The sequence below is a fragment of the Euprymna scolopes genome, chromosome 11 (assembly GCF_053919585.1).
Source record: "Euprymna scolopes isolate OS-2025 chromosome 11, ASM5391958v1, whole genome shotgun sequence".
NCBI lineage: Eukaryota > Metazoa > Mollusca > Cephalopoda > Sepiida > Sepiolidae > Euprymna > Euprymna scolopes.
In genome coordinates, this window is record NC_136492.1 from 115,794,519 (window position 1) to 115,804,932 (window position 10,414).

Genomic DNA, 10,414 nt, shown 5'->3' on the forward strand with positions numbered 1-10,414 from the left:
TATATATATATATATATATATATATATATATATATATATATATATATATATATATATATATATATATATATAAAGATGTAAATATTCGCGAAATTTGAAGTCACATTTCAACGAGTTGTTAAGTGCATATTTTGATTGATGATGACATCCGGAAACACTTTTGATTACAGCTGATTCTGTGAAATTGAAATAAAATCTTAAAATATGTAAATACCTTTATATGCTATTATTGATTTAGATATATCTGACAAAATACGAAGCCTTTTGTTGAAACAAAACCAGCTGTTTCAAGCCAATGTTTTTTTTTTTGTATTGAGAGGTTAGATATCTTGCAAACATTATATATATATATATATATATATATATATATACATATGTGTGTGTTAAGGTAAATTATTAGACGTTATATATATATATATATATATATATATATATATATATATATATATATATGTGTGTGTGTGTGTGTGTGTGTGTGTGTGTGTATGAATGAAGAAAAAAATCCCAATTGTGGATGGTATTAGAATGAAAAGGGACACCTAAAATAGATATTTGGTTATCAAGGTTTAGTCCCAATGTCAGGGGACATCATCAAGATTGAGTTAAACAGGTTACTGTTCAACTCAATCTTGATGAAGCCCCCTGAAAGAGGGATGAACCCTTTATTACCATTTATCTATTTTTGGTTTTTCGTTGCATTGTATATATATATATATATATATATATATATATATATATATATATGAGAGAGAGAGACAGAAAGAGAGAGAGAGAGGTGTATGCGTACACATATGTATGTTATAAAATTCATATAAAGTTTAAAAGAGAATATGTGATACATCTGTGTGTTTGTGTCTAAATATATAATGGAGAAACGAATAAACTGCAGGTTATACAGCCCGGAAATATTCAGGACAAGTTACAATACATCAGTGGTGGTTTATACCGAAAAAAATGTTCATTTACCTGGATGAATATTGCGTACAAAAATATCTCAGGAAGTTGAAATTGAAAACAATTCTCTTTAACTTGCCGACATATTTCTATTACTTTTACGCCTACGCAAATTTATTCATTGCTAGAAACTGTTTAATTAAAAAAGAGTTTATCAACCTTTCAGGTTAGTTTTAACTGTATGGATTTCTAAATGTTTTTGCTTCGATTCTAGCTGATGACAACCAATAAGTTTCATAGTATGCGTATATATATATATATATATATATATATATATATATATATATATATATATATATATATATACAAATATATGCATATATATATATGTATATATACACATGTATTCATATATATACACATATATACTTTTATATATACATATAACATTAAAAAGTTAAAATTTATATATGTTATATGTGTGCATATTATACACTAGTCCATATATATGAATTACACCACCTTAAAATATTTTTGAATACTGTTCAATACCTTGTATTGCTATGTAAATAATTGAGAGAGCTGCCCAACATTGTCAGTTCTTAAAATACACTTAATTATAATATAATTCATGCAAATGTATTATTTATTATTTCACAAGCAATTCTATATATCTTATTAAACACACACACACACACGCGCATATATATATATATATATATATATATATATATATATATATATGTAATAAAAAGGAACAAACCGTATTATGTGTTCATCAACGTTTCGTCTTTATTTCGCGACTTCCTCTGGATGAATGAGATTAAGAAACCAAAAATACCAGTACAAAATATTTGAAAATGTTTCACCTGCACAGTGTGACGCAGTTCTATTTCAGAGAAACTGAAAAAAGGCGTTGGCATTTCAAAAAGGAGGGGGAGGGCTGGCGCTGTTAAACAGAAGTAATTTTAGTGACGTCATATAGTCGTTAATGTAATTTTAAAACTATGAACGCAAGTTAATATTCTTATTGGGAAAAAGATATATCTGTTGAAATTCAAATATAAGTTTGTAACAGAAATGAAATGAGTGTTTTTTATGTAATTTATTGTATGAGATTATGTGTTAATTATTTCAGGAGGTGTTTGAATGGTGTGAGAAAGTTAACCTGTGTCTACAGTTAAATAATGTTCTTCTAATAAAAGTTTACTTATTAATGGTGCTATGTTATAGAAACCTCCACGTTGTTTAATAGTGTTTGAAATTGCGATAAGCGCAGATTCAAGAAGTCTCTTTGTTACTTAATCTCATTCATCCAGAGGAAGTCTCGAAATAAAGACGAACTGTTGATGAACACATACTACGGTTTGTTCCTTTTTATTTTCTCTATGTTGTCGGAATACTATTTCCATCATTTTCATCATATATATATATATGTATATATATATATATTTATATATATTATAAATATAGATGTATATATATAAATATATATATATAAATATATAAATATATATACATATATGTGTGTATATATATATGTATATATATGTATATATATATAATTGTATTAAACACTCATTAAATCATTTTTTGAATAAGTTACACATTTATATGACAATTATTTCTCGCTGATTAAGTTTTATTTCAAGTTCGACGACTCTACAATTAAACATTTTTATGAGTTTTCATGCATCTACAGATTGTTTCGTTGCATCCTAAAACAGGCGATTTTTAAGTGCAACATTCTTATCTTATTATCACTAACTAATATTTGTATACAGCATAATTACGTTCGCCTTGCAATACTCGTTGGATCAATGAAATTGGACGTGATCAATATTAGATGATTGACCATTGTGGCATACGGTATTTTGGAAATCATCTTTGTATGAACTGCAAAAAGCAACAGTTTCCATTTCTTTTGACATGGCTCTAAAACCAACTTGAATTCGCCCACGAGTTGCATATTTCTATGAGACGTTGTGTCCTGGAGAAAGCCGATTTCACTAGCTTAGCGTGATTTCTGCTTTAATATAGTTGAAAGGATAGCGGGATTTTAAGGTGTCTTTTCTTATTAATTCCCAGCTACCGTCCGTTTGTTTATTAAGGTCTTAGTATTTCTTTTAATCTCTTCCCGTCTCATTAAATATATTTGCAAACTTAGTAACCGTGATGCAAATTATTTCTCTGTGTTCGCGTCTCATACGAAATATCTTGTCTTCCTAAATATATTATACAAGAATTATTATTGCATGCCCACTTGCTCTACTAATGTGATTCGACTAAGTCTATTTTTTTTTATACAAATTCGTATGATTATTTGAAATTTGGTAGAAAATTATCCAAGCAGGTTTTGTTAACGGCGAAATACCCACTTGTTGCTTTTCAAAAAGATTTTCAAAGGACAGGAACACAAATATATAGGTTAATAGATATTAAATAAAAATAGTAACATAATTCATTGAAAAAATGTTTTCAAATTGTTAAAAATTTTAAACCTATGAATGGAAATCTCTAAACTAAGGTATTAACATCCATAAGGACACCCATATTACTAGTATTTCATATAGTTTTCGGTATTTAAGGTAATTCATATTGCATTATAGATAAATACTTACAATCTTAAAGGATTCAATAGGAAATATGCAACATAAAATACGATGATAAAACTTTATTCTCATAAAAGTGTAAACACCCAATTATACTTACAATAAAAATATAACAAATTCTATTTGTGACAAATAAATAAATATTAAGAAACACAAAACGTTAAAAGGAATGCCTTTCTAAGTGTTTACCATAGTTTCATTATTGCGGTATAATTTGACTGTTTTTGTATTTTATGGCATTCTTCGCTTAAACTTTTATGGGTCGATGTAGGATGATTCAATACTATGGTATATTACTTAAAAAATTATTCTAACAAAGTTTGCTTTTATATTTTTGTATTGAAATAACATTTTAAAAATGAAAAATATCACAGAAATAACATTTTAATTTGTTTTTTTTTTCATTTTCAGCGAGAAAATTGAAACTACCACAGTGAAAATTGAAAATCTGAGCCCTAAGAACATTTGTAAAGACGGTAAACCTGAGAAGAAACCGCTGTATATATTTATTATAATTTTTGTGTATTTGTTAACAATTATTTGAATAAAATATTTTATATAATATGTGTTTATGTATTTCTTCTATCACAGTACAATCGGACAAATATACTGAGGTGACGGATTTTAAAAATGTGTTGGTGATTAATATATTTTCATGGAAATTACGATACCAACGTTGTGCTATAACTACCATATCGACTAACTAAATCTATATAAGAATCGGTTTGCAAAACTTTCATTTCAGTTTAATTTGGGTGATGATCCCTCTCTCCGTCTCTCCTTTTCTTTCTCGCTTTCATTTTCCCTCCCTTTATACATAATTAATTGATCTCTCGCTTTCTCTTTCTTTCATCTATCTCGATCTCTCACCCTATAAAAAGTTTTTTTAATTAAATTTATAACATTATATAATGCATTTTGGTGCTGCAATATTTTAAGTTAAGAATTTATTATATTTTTACTGGAATTTCTTGTTTTAACAAATAGTCTTTTACTTTTCCCTGTTTAAGCTTAACCATATAATTTTCATGCTAGTATTTCTCTCTCCTCTCCCCTCTTTCTCTTTCTCTCTCTCTATATATATACATACATACATACACACGTTCATACTAGCTAATGAAATGTTAAATACCTTTGAAAATGGAGTAAAATATCAGAAAGTGGCTGAGACACGTTCATGTTTCTAACCAAAAAACTTCCCTTCTTGAAAGTAAAAAACACTTGAGCTGAAAGCAAAACCTAAATACAGTGAGTTAAGTACGAAAACCATTAGGCTAGCTTGCATCGATCATTAAAGGTGGTTTTAAATCTACCCACTCCTTACATAAGGAAGATATAGTGAAGACAACTCGTGCATACGAAGTGCTGAATCAATTGGGAGACAGATTAACATCCGATAAACCCATCCGAGTACAACATTTTCAATGTCCTTTATTGTCAGGAGGATTCATAGAATGAAAACGGATTAAAATGTTTTCCGTATTTCTGAATGCCATAAACACCAATTTTTAAGTGTGTAGATAAAAACTCGTTGAGTTTATGTGTTGGGACTTGTCCTTACACACCTTCATGACGATTGCAAATTTGAGTTCTAACATATCATAAAGTGAATAAAAGGTTTTTCAATAAACAATATGGTTCAGGAAGAAAACTATTTTTCAGACATGAGTGCATATGTAAGAATGCAAAAAAAAACTTGTCATCAGAAGAATTCGCAGTTGAGGAAATTCGTAAAAAGTTGGATTAAATAGTTATATTTAGAATTTCTTTCCACAGTCTGTCTTCCCCAACTCGTTTCACTTACGAATAATGTGTTCCAAGAAGCACATTCATATTTAAATCCAGACCCTAAGACAACTAGATATTTACAGAGTAGTGTGTAACCAGATAACCGTAATTATCTTGTTAGACTGTTTTGCAAGTTGATTTTCTCATCGTATTATTTTGAAAAAAAAGATTTCCGATATAGAGAAACAAGCCCATCATTTATTGGTTGTGAGTAAGTCGTTGAATCACTCATGTTTAGGGATAGTTTTTTTCCTTCAATATCTCTTTCCTCGCTCCCACTCTGTTTACATTTGATCACAATATAAGTTTCTTGGCAAGAGTCTGTATTTTGATGAAAAAGTAAAAATATTTAACTATTCATTTGATATGTGAATTAGTTTCATTCTAAATCTTATGAATTTGACGGAGAATAGAATTTTAACCCAATTACATGCATTTTAACAAATTCTACCAACATTAGAAAAGTATAGTGTTTTATTTAGAATTCTATTTAATCACAAAAAATGCAAACAATTCTCATGATGTGCATACCCCTCGAGGAATAAAGATATCATATCCCAAAAGTCAGAAATCGATCTAGTAAAATGCATTATTTTAAATATTTTCCTTGACAATTACTAAACATATATGTAAGCAAATACATCTAATTACACGTGGTTTTAATTATTTTATAGTTTACTATAACATTGCATCAGATATACGAATATTAGTGCGAACATTTTAGGCCAACTCTCACACATACCAAGCGAAGCAAATGCATAAATATGCTACCGTCCTATAGCAAATACAGTATTGTTTATCATCTAATAGACGTGGTTTAAATATGTATTTAAAATGTCGATTGCTATGGATAACAAGATCTCGACATTGCCATCGAAATTACTTTCATTTAGAATAACAAACTTATACACAACATCCACTATTTCTATAAGAACAAATTATGAACGGCATTACTTATTCCTATACTAGAATTTGATGCAATAGTCTGCAGCATCCTACATTTTGTAATTTATCAAATTTCGTATATTGAACACATAATAGCTTCTGTGCACAATTTAAGTACACAAAATCGTCATGAAATTAAAGAAAATACCAGAATGCTCTCAACTTAACCGAATACAAAAACAGAAACGCTACGCGATTGCTTTTATTCCTGACTCGAACAAACACAATATCACATCATAAATTGTCCTACAATTTCCGGGAAAACTTTTAATCATTAAATATTTAAAAAAAAACACATTCATTATAAAAAATATTAACAGGCTTTATAAATAAAACATAACAAGTGTTCGCTAATTCACCCCCAATTGTCACCACCTTAATATTTGATCGTATTTTGCAACACATTAATACCGCGAAGACTGGTGAAATATATATGTTCTTTTTTATTCGAGGAATAGTCCTGACGGGAAAATTTTAAAAAACACTCGGAGACAACAGCTTACCAGGAGCTATTTCGGAAAAAAAATATATTATATCTGATTTTGATTTTAGTGAAGCATGTAATGAGACCGTTTAAAAGTAAATCGAAAAATGTGAGATTATTATTTAAATGAAAGAGATATGCAGCATGCCAAACAGAAAATAGCGTTTTTCCCCCAACTTGGAAAAACAGTCAACGTTTTGTTACGGACCTTATTAGAAAGGATACCTGAGAAAAATTCGAAAAACATGGAAGATTTACAGAGAAACCATCATCTATCGGGATATCTCATAAGCAGTAGAGTGTAGTGAGGATCGGAGAATCCCAGAAAAATCAAACCTCAAATTGGTATAGTTCCCAAGTGTAATTTGGATGACGCTTTAACGAGACACTACTAGAAATCGCAGAGTTTTTAGAGTAATACTTCAGTTACTCTCTATTATATGATAATTGCGTTGAAATGGTTTGTCGTTGTCAAGACTATTAGAGCATGTGAAGATTCAACTGAATATTCTATTAGTCATCCCAAGCACAGTAATCTACGATGGATTGAAACGGGGCTATGTTTAAGATAGAATGTAAATTACTCCATTTAGATTTCATATCACATATCTGGGCTTATGTGGATGTACTGAAATGCGTTGTGAGGAATAAATCCAAACAATTTCTGGGTGTTGGTGTCTGTTCTGACCAATCGTGACATATAATAAACTAATTTCAAACCATTGATACTACGTTTTTGTCCCATGCATATGTTTAAGTGCGCCACAATTTTAAGAGATGAATTTTGTACCGTTTATTTAATCAAATTACATTTAATGCGTTTAACAAGAGATAAGTCGAGGAACCTTGAGACACTCGCACTGGTTATGCGTGTTAGGGAAACCCGTCTATATAACAGGTTGTTACAAGTTATGTGTGCTCAAACGAGTCAGTCAATACAAAAAAAACTGAAATAAGGAAGAATTTAAAGGTGGTGGTCCTGAGAAATATTATGTTGACATCCACAAGCGGGGCCGGGAATAGAATTAAGGTGGGTGCCATAAAGTGTACTATCACGAGTTTGTGTCGAGGTAAACAACATTTTTTTTTAATCTACGCGTTGTCTTCCTCGATTATTATAAAACCTATATAATTTCCTAGACGAAAACGACTTTCTCAACGATTAGTAGGAACTAATGCATGAGTTTTTCCAACTTCATGAACCGCTAATTACATCAGTTATTGTATTAGGTTTGAGACAATTTGAAAACCGCTAAACCATCGAAACAATATCTGGGGAGGTACCGAGAAGACATATCGTATCAGTTGCCAAAACTATTCGACTGGCCACATACAAAAACTATGGACGTGGATAAGGCCAAGCTTCGGCGTGATACTATTCTTGGCCTCGGAAAGAAAGGTGGTGTCGATGTCCTGGATTATAATGTAGTAACCACAGGCACGCAGAAACACACACACGCATTATATTATTATTATTATTATTATTATTATTATTATTATTATTATTATTATTATTATTATTATTATTCACTAGAAGTTTTCACACGGGCCGTAATCATATATTACTTTGAGTGTTCGTTGATAATTGCGTGACAAAGAAGCTCCACAGATTCGCAGTGTTCTCTACTTTTGTCGATAAACTTTACAAATAATTTCTCTTATTGTCACAGCCGTTTTCCGTTGATTTCGTGTTGGCAGTGAACATTGGTCTTCATTTGAATTTTGGTTACAATAAACATCTCGAGATTCAAGTCGTCTTTGCGCTAATTCAATAGATGTCTGGTTGTTGCTTTCTCTTCATCTTTTTACCTTCCATGATAATCCTCGACAGCTGACGGCATTATTTTTTATGAGGGTTTTACTTACAATTATACTGTTTTATGTTTCTGGATCCCATGTTGGGTATATATTTGCATTATATTTGTAGCAGTGTATATATTTACGCCTAGTACCTCTAGATACTAGTAAATTCGGATTAAAAACAGAACTCTTACAAGACAGAATGGTTTTAATGCATTTTGTAGTATTTCATAATAATAATATAGGTCTTTGACACTTGTAAAAGATATTTAGGAACACTGAACCAAATTGAAATCACCAAACTTGTGTGAAAATCCTGTTGTAAAATATAAATATAGAACTGAGTTTGAATAAATAAAGATAGTAACAGTTGCTATGTGAAAATGTAGCAACGCTGCGTGTCGTCTTCTGTAATAAAGTAGCTTTTATTGCTTGATTGGCTTGGAACTGCAAGTAATTTCTGAAGAAATAGAAATATAATGAAAGGAAGAGAGGGCGTAAATAAAATACATTTTGTAAGGAAATTATTAATTTAATCATTTCACCCGTATATCAGAGTTATCAGATACAATGTATTTAATTTAACAGGGTACAGAACTGCTTAAAATTTTCGGTTATTATATCACTAGCATTAATTTAGGTGAGTCAGCTCAAAAAAAAACATGTATTAAAATTTTGTATGCGTAGGATTATTTGCGACGTTGTTTAGAGATAATTGCAGAGATCAGGAACCCTCAAGAAAACTCCAGATTGTAATGTTTGAAAAAGTCGAAGTCTGCTAAATCGCAAAAGAAACTTCTGATATGAGAGAGGTATTCCGTAGATGTTACCAGTAATATCTACAAAAAGGTAAGTAATTAGCAACGGCGGTGCAGCCGTAGACACTGGCGAATATGATTACCAAGTGAATAAGTATATTTACTGGCTACACAAAAAATATCAACAGTTTGTCGTGATTATCACTACAAATATTTCGAGTTATTTTTGTATCTTAAATGTGCTGCCAATTTTTACGAGACTATGTGTGACAATTTTGGTTGAAATTTGTCTCACCGCGCCAGATGCATTATCTTTGCCCTCTTATTCAGGAAATATCAATAGTATACAATGATAATTGAACCTTCTTCTTGAGGTGTCACAAGAGCCTTTTACCCTTTAATTCGTCCTTAGCAGAAACTTATAAAATGTGGGCAATTAAAAATGCTTTATTTTAAATCCATCTTTAAACAACACAGCCAATTATGAACTAGATATTTTCGTTTAAACCCGAATGAAGCGTTGACGTTAAACCACGGTCTCCACCAAATATTTATGAGTAACAAAATTATGACGGCCAGGGAAAAATTCAAATGTGAGATAACAATAAACAAAAGAACGAATAATTGGCACACAGTCAAGTTCTCAACTCTCCGCTTTTTTCGTTATTACGTCACTATTTTGACTACGTTTTCAGGTGTAACTGTTATGTTTGTTAGTTCCATCATCTCGAACCTTATTATATAGATCCTGGTCACGGCACCAAATAAATATAAATGCAACGTTGTCCCGTTGCAATAGAAGCACATAAATAAAAACAGGAAAGTAATCAAAATCTAACTGGCACATTTGTAATTGCAATGTAAATGCCTTTATTCGTGGTTTCTTATAAAAAGCGCTTCAACGTCCTACAAAGTTTCTTTCTCACATACTTGTTAGCTAGCAGTTTCTTGCCATCTACTTGCCACGTATATATTGCCAAGCACGCTACTTTAGGTTTCCCTCGACCGCGAGGTGTATTTCTCTCTTTTTCTATTAGGACGAACGTATTTTTAACTTTCTCTGATTTTTCAAATAATTTCTATTTTACTTACGTAAAATAGTTAGAGCTTAATTTTAATAAATCACAAACGAA

General features: G+C 30.5%; 1 long non-coding RNA gene across 1 annotated transcript in view; it reads left to right on the forward strand.

Moving 5' to 3' along the window:
• LOC145288080 (uncharacterized) overlaps nt 1-4,068 on the forward strand; it is a 108,776-nt gene extending 104,708 nt beyond the window's left edge. The window contains exon 2 of the long non-coding RNA XR_013869257.1: nt 3,918-4,068. This is a non-coding gene — a long non-coding RNA (uncharacterized LOC145288080). The remainder of the gene's footprint in view (nt 1-3,917) is intronic.
• The last annotated feature ends 6,346 nt before the right edge of the window (nt 4,069-10,414 follow it).